This window comes from Cupressus sempervirens, chromosome 3 (genome assembly GCF_028749045.1).
Source record: "Cupressus sempervirens isolate cs-2001-9-10 chromosome 3, ASM2874904v1, whole genome shotgun sequence".
Taxonomy (NCBI): Eukaryota; Viridiplantae; Streptophyta; class Pinopsida; order Cupressales; family Cupressaceae; genus Cupressus; species Cupressus sempervirens.
In genome coordinates, this window is record NC_143120.1 from 461,617,865 (window position 1) to 461,631,048 (window position 13,184).

A 13,184-nucleotide genomic window follows, 5' to 3' on the forward strand; every position below is an offset into this window, starting at 1 on the left:
TTGCCAGCAGATACTGAACATGGGAACTTCAACACCTTTCTACATGAACTCTTACCTCATCTACTTTGCTGCTGCCATGGAATCTTTCTCTTGTCTCTTGACTAAAGGAGCTTGTCTTCAGACTCCTATTTGGGATTACTATGACTAGATCACTCTGGTCAGTAGTAAGTTCCATTACAAAAGGATTCAAGGTACCTTTTTTGTGCATTTTTGATGCTTGTTTGATAGACACTTATCCGTCAAGAGGATATTTGATGTAGCATGGGAGAAGTTGAACCATTATGGATGTATTTTCATTCAGTTTTTAACTTTCACCTACTTGAGAGTTGGATATTTTAAAGGTGAACCGTATACCTTTCCTAGGTATGCTACAGATCGTATCATTCGATGGAGCTAGCTAGCGATTAGCATGCTATGCATAGGCTTGGTTTAGGTATTACTTCAACTGAACCCTTGGCGATTGGCAACTATTCAATCAATTCTGTGCCTAAAACAAAGAACATGGAAGCAGGGTTGCAATTGATCACCTTGAAGAAGTTCAAAGCCAGATTTGACTTTGATTACTAAGAGATGAATTCTCAAATGAAAAGAGCTTACACTCATGTTCATCGCATCAAGGACATTTGGATTGATATGAGGACAGAGCTTGACATCATGAAGATGGACTACTGAAGATTAACTCTACAATAGATAATCAATCTCAACATGTTGGAGATCCCTTTAGATTACCAAATTGAAGATGATGGCAACATCCTTGATCCGGAGTTTTATCAAGCCGGCTTGATAAGAAGTGCCCTTTCCCTATTCAATGGCAACAAAAGGAAGGTATATCTATCATGGATAGATTTCAATCTATTTTGGTGAACACCAACAAATGGTTGAAAAATAAAGGCCTTAAAAGAGTAAATCCTAAGATGGGCTTGGAATGTGGAAGTTTTGGTCCTCCTAGCAAAAAATTACAGCTGGAGACAACAGGGAAAGATGGTGCCTCATCTTCTGATGCAAAGAATTCTCTCAAGTTGAAGTTGAAAGGTGGGAAAGGAGCCAAATCATCTCAGATCTTTGAACCAATTCAAGAATCAGAGAAGGAATTAGAAGAGGAATTAGAGAGAGAATCTGATAGAGAAGACTCAGATGAAGAAGGGGAAGTCATGATCTTATCTCCCCTAAAGCCTCCACAAGCTCGTGCACCATCTATACATGATGAGCCTTTTTTGCATGAAGTGAATAACGATGTGGATTCATTCTCCATTGTTTTCACTCCTATTCCGGTCTTAGAAGTCAATACAATGGCTCTTCCTATCTCTTCTACTACTCCTCGCATTCCTGCAAATGAACAATACGATCATTTGGCAAATGTGTGAGGATTTTCCAACTCTTACAAGTTGTCAAGTTTCCCAACTTCATACATCTTTGTTAGGTTTTGAGCTTTTCATAATGGAGTCCTCTCAACATGTTCCTATGCTTTTAGCTATGCAAATTGAATCTTGTTCAGTCACGATGGAAATACAATTTGGATCAATGCCAATGGTTTCCACTGTACCTGCTTTCGCGGATGAAAGTTTTAGCTTGCTTGCATGGTTGAGCAAAATAACAACCAAGAGAAGGAAAGTGGTTGTTCCTCTAGACAATCTCCTTGTTAAGAAGACCAAATCCAAATCTTGGGATGATAAGATTGTTTCAAGGATTTTGGTTGATTCAAATAAGACCAAGTTTGTTGAGGTTGCTTAGCCACTGGTGGGCAAACCTATTGAATAACTTACTCATTCTGATTACAAGTTCACCAAGGTTGAAATTGGAAAACAACCATGTTTGAGTTATTTGCAAGATGGTCAAGATGCATTGACGAATGTATCAAAGAGAAATCATGAGCTATGGGAAAAGAAAAATCAACTAAAATAGGAGGTTTCTTGCCTGAATGAGGTCATTCGTTAACAATCTTCTTAGAGTGCAATTGTTGTGTCTCAAACATCCAAGGAGAGGAAGTTGATTGAAGCTGCCAATTCTTGGATACAGGAAATCATCTCTGAAGGAGTTTGAGCCATCACAGAGACATTTGCAGTTCTTAAGCGTGTCAAAGAGATGAATGAAATGGAGTGAAACTTAATCTCTTCTTTGACGCAAGAAGCAGATACTTTGAAGGAAATGCTCAATGATTGGGATGAAATGGTAAGATTTGATCTAGATGCCTTGGTCTCATGTGACATTCTTCCATCATGTGAAATGTTCTTCAGATTTCAAGGGCTTATTGGTTACAAAGAAGAAACGTTGAGGAAGCTGATCACAAAGTTGCAGGCTACCTTTGAAAATTATCAAGTGGTTGAAGCAAGTGTTATTTGTGATTTGGAACAAATGGGATGTTAGGTTGATGAATCTGGTGGTTTCATTGTAGCTGAAAGGGTAAGCTCGGAATATACAATCAAGATCAATGCTGATGTAGATTTTGAAGATTTTGGTTTGCCCACAATGAACAAGTTTGTCTTGTATAAATCCTTGACAAAACACTTGTTGGATTCTATGGCAACAAATTCCAAAGTTGTGCAATCAACATATATAGATGCAATCAGGACCAAAGCCATATCAAAGACAATGGTGATTGCAGATCTTCCTATAGTGCATGACATCATCGTCAAGTTCAAGGCACTGAGAAACAATCGTTCAGATTGTTGTTTGTTATTTTATTTCAATTTGTAGGTTCAAGAGGATGCATTACATGAAAATGTGTAATTACATATAATGCAAGTTGCAGGTGCATAAAAGACATAATGCAAGTTGCATGTAACCCTATAATTTCTCTTCTGGATTAGACTAGGTCAAAGTTGGTTGAATTGCTCCCACTTTTTCCTCCACTTTTTCCTCAACTCCTGTGCCTATATAAAAGAGTGCCGCCTCATTACAAAAATCATCTTTTATCTTTATCTTTATGCAAGAGAGCTCTAGAGAAATTGTGCTAGGAGAACTTTGTGTAGCACTATTTTGAGAGAAAAGTGAATACAAAGGAGCATTTGAGACTTAACTTTGATTGAGTGAGATTGTTACTTGTATAAGTGTTGTCTATAATTCATCTAAGTTATTTTTGATTCATGTTATCTTGTGTTATTGGTAATTGTATCCTATGTTCTTGATAATTGAATAGAAAAGAGTTAAGAAACAATTGAAGTCAGAGCTTTGGCTAGGAGCAATTGTGGAAATATATAGCCAGAAGCTTTGTCTGTAGCTTATACTTCCTTCTTAATTTGTAAAATAGTTAAGTTATTCTTACTTTAAGGAGTCTCTATGCCCTAATTGTAAAGCTTTTCCATATAGAAGTAAGACCAAACTTAGAGCCAAACTAGTATATTTTCAGCTAGCCTTTGAGTTAGTGAAGGTTTATTGGTATCACTGTTTTCAGCTCTTGATAGAAGTGTAGTTAGAGATTCATCCTGCCCATTGCTCACTCCATGAGTAAGTGGATTCTTTCTTTAAAAATAAGAAGAAAAAATATTGGTAACACCCATTTTACAAAATCTCTCGACTTTTTGCTTACCTTTAGTTGGTTCAAGGAATGGTGAAAAGGGGGAGTCTTCCCTTTAAGGTAGGAAAGACTCTGTCTCACACACTGTGGCTGGTCATCCTATTTTGTGATTGGATTTTTACCCAAAACTGTTGGTTGCAAAATATCCACCCAACAATTTCTGCAACTCTTCAAATATGACAATCCATAACTGATGTCACAATCTGATAATACTATGCTATTACTGGACATGTGAGATGCATCTATGAAGCAGCGACCTTAGGAAAGAGAAATGAAAGCAGAGTTGGGGGGTCTACATCATGCTTCAATTGCTTTTCTGTGATCGCCTTGTTGTGTTTGCATAATTAATATGAGAATCCTCAAATCTACGCTTCTCTTTTTTTTTAGTACCCCACCTCTATCCTATTCCCTCACATCTCATCTAAAGACTTGAAATAATTATTAGCCTCTTCCTTTTTTGACCAGCTATTGAACACCATTCAACACTATAAAGATTATAAATTTGTACAACTAGCTCATTAGATTTTGGTACCAAACTTGAATATCACAGTCACATACAAACTTTAAATTTTTAACCCTATTTTTTTGCTAAAACACTACATATGTATAGAATCGCAAATTTGATCTATGATCTTACTTGCAAAAGCCCTCTTTTTGCTCAAGATGATACTCTAATTATATCTAACTACGTTGACTAGGGAGGAGGATCTCTCACCACTGCAACCAATCTTCTTTGAGAGGGTTTTTGTCGTCCAGAAAGCTGAGATGAACTTGATTCAATCTCTTAGACCCACAAGGGTTTCACCAGAAGGAAATAACATATTCTGCATAACCCACAATGATAGCCTTGATATGCAAGGTCCTTGTTCTATGCGTCCATGGTTTAAAATTCTTCATCTTGGTTCCAACAAACAATAACACTAATATGCTTTCAATTTTTTTTAGTAAAATTAAAGCAACCTTAGTAAAATAGTTCAAATAAAGCCATCAATATCCCAAAGATACGAAAATTGTTGAAGAATTTTAGAATCGAGATCTGACTACAGGGGATTATACCTATGATGATTAACGAGAAATGAAGCCAATCAAGTGACTCATCATAAATGGAATGTTAGGATTGAAGAATATCGAGAGGAAGCGTAGGGGGGGGGAGTGTGTGTAATATCCCCTCCAATAATAGAATCCAACATTGGCATCCCTCATTATAATGGATCAAAGTAATAAATAAACAAAATAACTAATCATTTGGGATATATATAAAATTGAATAATAAAATATGGAAACTAAATGTCAAAGATAAATTACATCAATATTAAATATCATATGATATAAATAACTTTTAATAAATTATCTCGATGGATTTATATAACTTGATTTGGCAAAACCCACGGGTCATGACCCTTAGTCATACCATCGATATAAAGGTCCATACGTAATCATAAGGAAGGGGGAATTAGAGAACAAAGACAGAGATAGAAACACAATTGCTGACATCAATTAGAGTACAGATCATATAAGTAGCGGCAGGGATAAGAAAATTAGACAACTGGCTCGGGCTCAAAAGGTAATATATGCATCAAGGAAGTTTCCACATCAATTCATCTACCAATCGCACTAGATGTGGGGAGCATGAAACATATGGAAAAGATTTATAGAACTATCGAATCATAGCAGGAGATCATTGAAGTGGCAAGGAATATAACTAGGGAAGGAAATACGCATAGACCAATTCAATGCAGAACAAACATGAAAAATACATGCGAAAGATATAGCTGACTAACATGGATGATAACACACTCAGTGACAAACATATTTTGTAGTCGAGCAATCTAAACGGGAGTATTGTGTATCGATAGTAAGCATACACAGACAAAAAGGATAATAGAAATGTATCATCATTCATCGCTGCTTAGAGAGAGTGATAATAGCAATGGACAAGGCATCAAATACTAATAGAAAATAGGATCAAGCAATATGAGTATCACAATAATTGACAATCAAAAGATATAGAGATATACGAAGACAAAGAATTAAAAGGAAAACAAAGAGATACCAGCAATAGTATTTATAGCGACAAAGGACATATAAAAAACATTGAAACGTAAAAGAGGATCATATCAAGGATGGGTCAGATAGACCAAAAGTCAGAGACAAAGGGAAATCAATATATTTGCATCATACATGCTAGGAAGAATGATGGTAAAAGGCTGATACCTACAGACCTCTAATAATTAATTATAGTAGACAAAGATTAAATAATAATTGCAGATAAAGTATCACATGGAAAATAGTATCAATCCATCTACTATAATAGAGAGGGAAGAGGAATTTTATGAAGGAATGGTAATTCATAAGAATGATAATCATTTACCCATAAGAATCAATGCAAATAAAATAGTTGCAAAAAAAAGGGGTAAACTGTGAAGGGGCAATAGTGATAGAGAGTATACTATATTAAGACAACAAGAATATAGTGGTAGAAGTAGAACCAATGGAGGTATACAACTCATTTTGATATTGATAGAGCAATCATCATTGAAGAAATATTAATCATATCAGAGATGAGAACTTATAGTTCTCATGGAGATCTAGTGGGTCCTTGGTATTGGACATCCATCTATTATAGATGTCAAGTTTCTCTAATAGAAAACTCAAAGAATAGAGGACATTCATTTAGAATATTGAGTTTCTCTAAAGGAAAACTCAAGGTCTAGAGGGCATTTTAAGTCGAATGTCGGATTTCCAAATTGGGATCCAAAGAGGGATCCGTAGAGAATACCATTAGAGGTAATATATATTGTAGTGGTCAAACATATGCATATGTTAGAGATAAAGACTTGGTAGAGGTGGGATCTCTACCAAGTGTTTACCGTATGGATTAATTAAGCAACGCACACTGAAAATCGATACGAACACCGAACAACAAATAGCAGAACTTCTATTATTATTCGCATATGCCAACAGTACCTTATGCTTTTCTCATATGATAATGATAAGATGATTACAATGCTTCCCGAAGGGGTTATAAATACTTTCCGACGAACCTTCCCGAAGGTATTCGTCGGCTAAGTACATTATACCCGTTACAAACTGTTCACCGTCGGCTACATAACAAGAACTTTCCCGAAGGAACCCGTCGGCCGATACACAATTTCTACCGACGACATCATCCCCCCCAAAAAGAAAAGTCGTCTCCTGACGACTAGCAAAATTATGAGACAATCCATACTGAAGAATAGAAGAAATACTAGAGAGAAGGAGGGGTCCCAGAAGAGTGTTAGAGATAAAGACTTGGTAGAGGTGGGATCTCTACCAAGTAGTGTTACTAGAGATCCCAAAGAGGCCTAAAGGGGAAGTTCTTTCTATGACAATTACCTAATTGAGACATAGTACTCACTAGAGGGTTAGGTGATTGGAGAAAGGATATCTCCTAAAGGATTAGGATGGACAGCTTGGGAAGTATTTAGATTAGTATTTACTTAAATTCAACATTGATAATATGTTTTACATACAATTTATGGTATTGTACTAACAAATGGTTGCAGGTTACAACATTCGAACCTAAGCGGAAAGTGGGGATGTTAGGAGGGGGGGTTGAATCAATATTCAAGCAATTTCATTAACTTTAAACCAAATGCACAAATACCATATAAAGAAAGTAAATAGTAAACTGCAACATAAACAATCCAAGAACTCATAGCACCATATTTTTGTGTGAAACCCTAGTTAAGGGAAAAACCATGTTTGGAGTAGTGATCCACGGAAATACTTTGCAGAAATAATTATCCCTGTTAAAGAATTTAGTACAATGGTGGACCCTGTTAAAGGTTTATAGAAATGCACAAGGCATTAGGCACTTGCCTAGAGAACACTACTCTATTACAATGTTAGGGCTACAACCCAATTTGATACAAACAAATCATGAACTGTAGAGTAGCATCACCTATGCTTGATTAGTTTTGGTGTAGCTCTGCTTTGTGTATTGTCTTTTGTATCCCAAATTCTGCTCTATCCTTTGGATAAATCACATTACATATCATATCATCAAACATATCTCGCTTCTCCTCCTTCGCAAGGCAAACTCAATCATATATATACCCATCCAAAACATTTCTTAGTCGGCTGACTAAGTCCCAACCAAATGTGTAAAAGAATCCTTTTTACTTATCGATGATATGATAAACAAAATATAAACTCTCCATAGTCGGGTCAAACAAAACCAATAACCAAAATAATTCATCATACCAAAATTCAAGTCTAACCAATGAAATCTTTTCATCTGTATTTGGTTCCTGATCAAAACTGTGAATCCACTACCTACAAGAATATCTCATAAATTTCAAAGCTTCAAGACTTGTGATCATAGACTTAGATCCTTATACTTGTTTTAATATATCCATCATCGCATATCATAATTTTGTTTTAATATATTGCTCTGTATTCCATACTTAGCTGATTTCAATCAATTCTGTATTGGTAAGTCAAAATCTATTGGCATGATCAAGAGAAATGTATGTAGTTGCCATCATGACTACATATTGTCCATTATAAGTGATCTCTTGACAACATGGGCTCTCTCTCCAAGATTCTTGGAGAACACATTAGAACTCAAAAATTGGCATTGGTGCTCTCAAGACGAATTGAGCTCACTAGCAACATCAAATAACTCCTATAACAAAGTTGACACTCACCGAAAAGGTCAAGGACAACTATAGTGCTAGAGAACCTATGTAATCTCCCCTTTTGGGACAACAGAATTTTAAAAGACATCTTCATAGAATATTAAAGTTGACTTTGAGAGCATGGATTCAAATTATAAAAGGTCAATTTATTGTTATAAAGTGGGCCAAAAGTGACAAGGAGGGATAAGAAAAAAAATCTAGGAAGAGAGTCAAAAAGTCAGCTTTAGGGATAAAAAGGAGTGAGACTCATTCATTTGACATGCTTGATTTATGATTCAGATTTTAGTGTCTTTCTTATGAGAGTTATTCGAAAAGCTTCAGCTTTCAGCCAGTGTGAGGACGTAGCCCCTTGTGCCAGCAGACAGTGGACACAAACCCATTGTCTATGGTGACGTCACTTCAAGTGTCTTGTATGCACTTATAGGTTCTTCTCTTAGTGTTCCAATTTGATTGTAAAACGGTGTTTAAAATTGGATTTTGAATGTTGGTTATTGTATTGTTGTTGTATAATGCAATAACATGTTCAAAGGAATTTTTTGAGAGTTTACTGGTTTTATACTATTGGTAACACATTTTCATATGTTTGAATCTTTAATATTATTTTGAAGAACAGGTTAATATCTATTGGAGTATCTACTGGTTTCTATTGTTGTTTCAGAATTCACATTTGCCTATGTTTTAAGTTTTGAATATATTTTTGAGGAAGAAATTAGGTCAATATCACTTTGGGATACTTCAGTGGTATCAAAGTTGTGTATTCTGCCAGCCTGTGTGGTTCCTAGAAATTATTTATCCTGTGGATTTATCATCTAAAAAAAAATTGGAAATAATTAATCAGAAGTTATTTCAAAAACAGTTGCTAGGAAAAGATGGGCTTTATTCTGAAATACCAAATATGTATTTTAATTTTGCGTTTGGGCAACAAAAGGTTTCATGAAGGTGTTAATATTCCTCCAAAGCTAGACAGTGAGAAGCTTATCTATGACCAATGTCTATTATTTTTAAGGCCATATTATTTCAGGCATTGTGAAGGAAATAGTGTCATGAACAATGGTGTGAAATTTTCCATGAAAGAGTATTTCAAATATTAGCAAACAAATGCTTCTACACTTACTATTCAAACCATTTCAAGATTGTGATGTGGGGGGTGTGAGAAGCTTAACAGTTTGCATTGGTTCCATAATATTATTCACATGCAGGTCCCTCATGTAGTGGCAGAAGTAGAATAGATAGAATACAATCACTGGTTTCTGGAGAGGATAATATTTCTGTGGGAGTTTGATTTCAAAGGAGCTTTATTAACCATCATAGAGACTACCTTTACCTCTGTTGGAATAGTAACGAGTTTTAGTGGGAAGTATGCTGCTCGAATTAGGGTCTACATCAAATAAAATCCCAGCTCAACAGGTACGGCATGGTGAGCATTGTTAACGCAAGTAGAATTCTGTTTTGAATACTATTGCAAAACCGTAGCTAGAAGATAGTGGCATTGGAACCACTGCTCTCACCATAGCAATAATAAAAGTCAGGAGTCATTTGTAACCTTAGAAGAAGCTCGCGTATGAGATCACGATTTACACAGGAAATGGCGGGTGATTGTAATAGTCCATGGTCTCTCATTGTAATCGGTTGACGTGAGTATCAAACCCATAAGCTTGGCACACAAGTCACTTCTTTAGTGGGCTGGTTAGTAACAACCACAATTGTATTTTGCTAGGCTCACGTCCCAACATCTTGAACCTGCGATAACTTGACAGGGCTTGTGATTTGTTCTTGAAGGGCAACGTTTCACTTTTTTAGCTAGTGGCTCAGTTTTATGGTATGCCGATACACACTAAGCAAATACCATGGAGTAAGGAGACTGAGTTAATTCATTTGGGCTTGTTAGAAGACCTGTCACGTTGGTATTATCATGACTGCTGGATACTATCGTGATTGGCGATGACCTCTAAATTGGGAAGTCATCATTCTTCACATAATAGATATCTTAGTTACCTAGCAATCATTACTTTTCAGAAGCACCTTTGCATGAACATTATAATCGAAATCGAAGAAAACCTTAATGCACAAGAGACATCATGCTTGACACTTGATGACACATAATTTGGCTTATGAAATTTTGCTATGAAATTTTGCTTTTATATGCCCAGGCGTTGGATTTTTGTTTTTGACCAAGTGCCATTACAAGAGCGACTCTTCATTTGGTATGTCAGGAACATAGATTGGTGATACCATGAGTTAGTTTCCTTTAAAGTGGTATTGATAGGAATAATGCAACATGTCGTGCATGTATTGAGACATGGGTTTGATTCAAGACTATAGCTGAAGGTATTTTAGGTGTGGACATAATTGAAAAGTGCAGGAAAATTCAATGTGGAGCATTACATGACTTGACACGGAAGGAATTGTATGCATGTAATGTCTGAATCAATAGTAACCATGCGACTCAGAATTAACACTTCCGATAGAAGCTAATTTTTTGGAAAGTGTTGAGTTAATAGTTAGGAGTATTATCGAGCCTTCATTCACAAATAAGGAGCGTGATTTGCATATTATCAACAGTTCAAAGTAGCAACGCTTATAGTGTACAAGAAGCATTATCCACCAGTATTGCATGATGAGGCATGGCGTCTTGAAAAGATTGGAAAAGATCGTGCTTTTCATAAACATTTGAACAGTGAGAGGATCTATATTGTACAAGATTTACTAAGGCTAATGCTAATTGATCCCCAGAGACTTAGAAATGTTCTTGGAACAGGCATGTCAAACAAAATGTGGGAAGGAACATTCGATCATGCTAAGGCGCTTGATAACAAGATTTTTGGTTATTATTCTGATGAGCAACACACACTTGGAGTAATAATCAATGTTGTTTGTGGACCAATGGGAGTTCTTGTAGATGGTAGATACATTCTTGTGGATGAACTTTTAGAAACTCAAAAGGTTTTTGTGAGCAAGATGGTAAAATATATGTATGAGCACTGGAATGAAGTGGTTGAATATGATGCAAGCTCACTAACAGGTAATACATCCCATTGGGTTACGACATTGTCTTCGCATGGAGTACTGAGTGATGACCAGGCTGGTGAAAATGGTATTGCTTCACAAATGGCTTTTGACAAGGTTACAGATCAACATCACCACTTACTAGATCCAAGTAATGGTGCTTGGACACCATACTCTACTGAAAGTTCAAGGATTACAATGTTCAGTCAATTTGCAACAAGAGCCAATTTTGTTGAACAATGTATAGCACCTCTAAATGTATTGTCTTCTGCCTTAGCACTTGGTACTAAATGAGTTGTAATGAATCCCCTTCAATCATCATTTGATACCCAAATTCTAGGCCCTTATCCTCATTTCCAAAATGATTGTATTGGTCAAATTTGTAAAGAGTATGTCCACTAGTGTGTTGAAGATCAATGTATCGAGCCCTATGTTAGTTAAGATTGCTGGAATGTAGATTATCATGAAGGATTGGAGGATCTTTCTTTCACTAAATATGGTGGAAAATTGTCTTTTGGAGTAGAGAATTAGATTCTGGATGCACAACTACAAAGCTTGATACAAAGTATGACTGTAGGAATGAGCATAGAACAAAATAACTTTTTCAATGACTCAGAAAAGTATGAGGCTAAACAAGGGTTTCATATAGCGAAAAAATAGCTGAATAACAAAAAGATAGTGCTAGAAAATCTAAGGGATGCTGGGAGACAAAGGCTGGGATTAGTTGTACAACAAGCTCTCAAATGGCTAGGAAATGAAAATCTTGATTTCCAAAATGTCAGCATAATATTGGAGGATCAATGCTATAGTAAATGAGGAAAATTGGGAAGGTTGATTTACAACTCTCAAATAGCAAGCATAGTTTGGTGGCTCACAACCTCAAGTATGGAGGAAATTCAGAATCAAATAGAACTTGATGCTATAAATGATAATAAATCCATGTCATCTTTACCTTGGAAGGAGAGTGGTTTTTCAAAGCTAACAAATTCTTGTTTAATTCAGCACAAGACATGCAATATAGAGAAAATGCGACACCCTAAAAAAAAACTAGAAAAGAAAGCAACTTCCTTAAAATTGAAGAATATTTGGGAAAAGAATGAATATGCTTCACCAGTTGTGTCAAGTGTTTAGCAAATCGAAAACCAGAAATGGTATTGCAAATAGAGGTATTTGATATGTATGTTGAGTGCAAAAAACTCCCTCTAAAGATTCAAAAAGAATTAGCCTTCAGTGATTTCATGGATTTCCGTCCCAAACTCCAAAATAAGACCAATATGGCAAAAAAGAAGTATTTTGAATTAGCTCAGGACCTCCTTGCAAAAGACTAGTGCAAAAATGTGTACAAAGAATTTCTAGCAGACTAAAATCATCTAATAGAGGGTCTTGAAAAAGAAGAGTAGTCAACCACCATTGATTTACAGACCTTTTGTGATCACGCAAAAGATGTTATACAGGGTGCAAGTTTTTTCGTTGGTGATTTGGAGGTTAGCCTTGACAGACAGGTTGATGAGGTCAGTTACACACAAGGTAATAGCAAGTTAAAGTCTTTGTATGATGAGCCTTTATATACAAATGATAACATGACAACACTTTTGCCTTTGCATACAAATCAAAATAACAAGGGAAAGGAGGCCTATGATTTTGAGAGGGGTGACGAACCATATGTTTCTTACCCCCATGACACAAATTTAGAAGAACAATCCAAGATGACACTGTTGTTTACCATATTGGGTAAAGAAATTAATGCATACAGACAATGGATTAGAATAGGAAAACTTCTTATATTATTCTCATATGTCAAAGATATTACATTATGCTTATGATATGATTCTAATGATTACAATGATCCCGAAGGGGGGTATATATATAGATCTCAAGGAACCTTCTCGAAGGTGTCCATCGGCCACATACATGTTGGCTACATAATAAGAATCTTCTCGATACTAATGACATACATCCCGATACACACCTTGTTGGCCGAT

The 13,184-nt window shown here is 35.9% G+C and overlaps 1 protein-coding gene and 1 pseudogene across 2 annotated transcripts in view; both read left to right on the top strand.

Annotated features, from left to right (window-relative positions):
• The window catches only part of LOC149567099 (Amino acid kinase family protein), a 250,699-nt gene that overhangs the window by 117,862 nt on the left and 119,653 nt on the right, over positions 1–13,184 (top strand). The gene's annotated exons all lie outside the window — the stretch shown is intronic.
• LOC149567100 (uncharacterized) lies at positions 1,501–11,862 on the top strand (annotated as a pseudogene).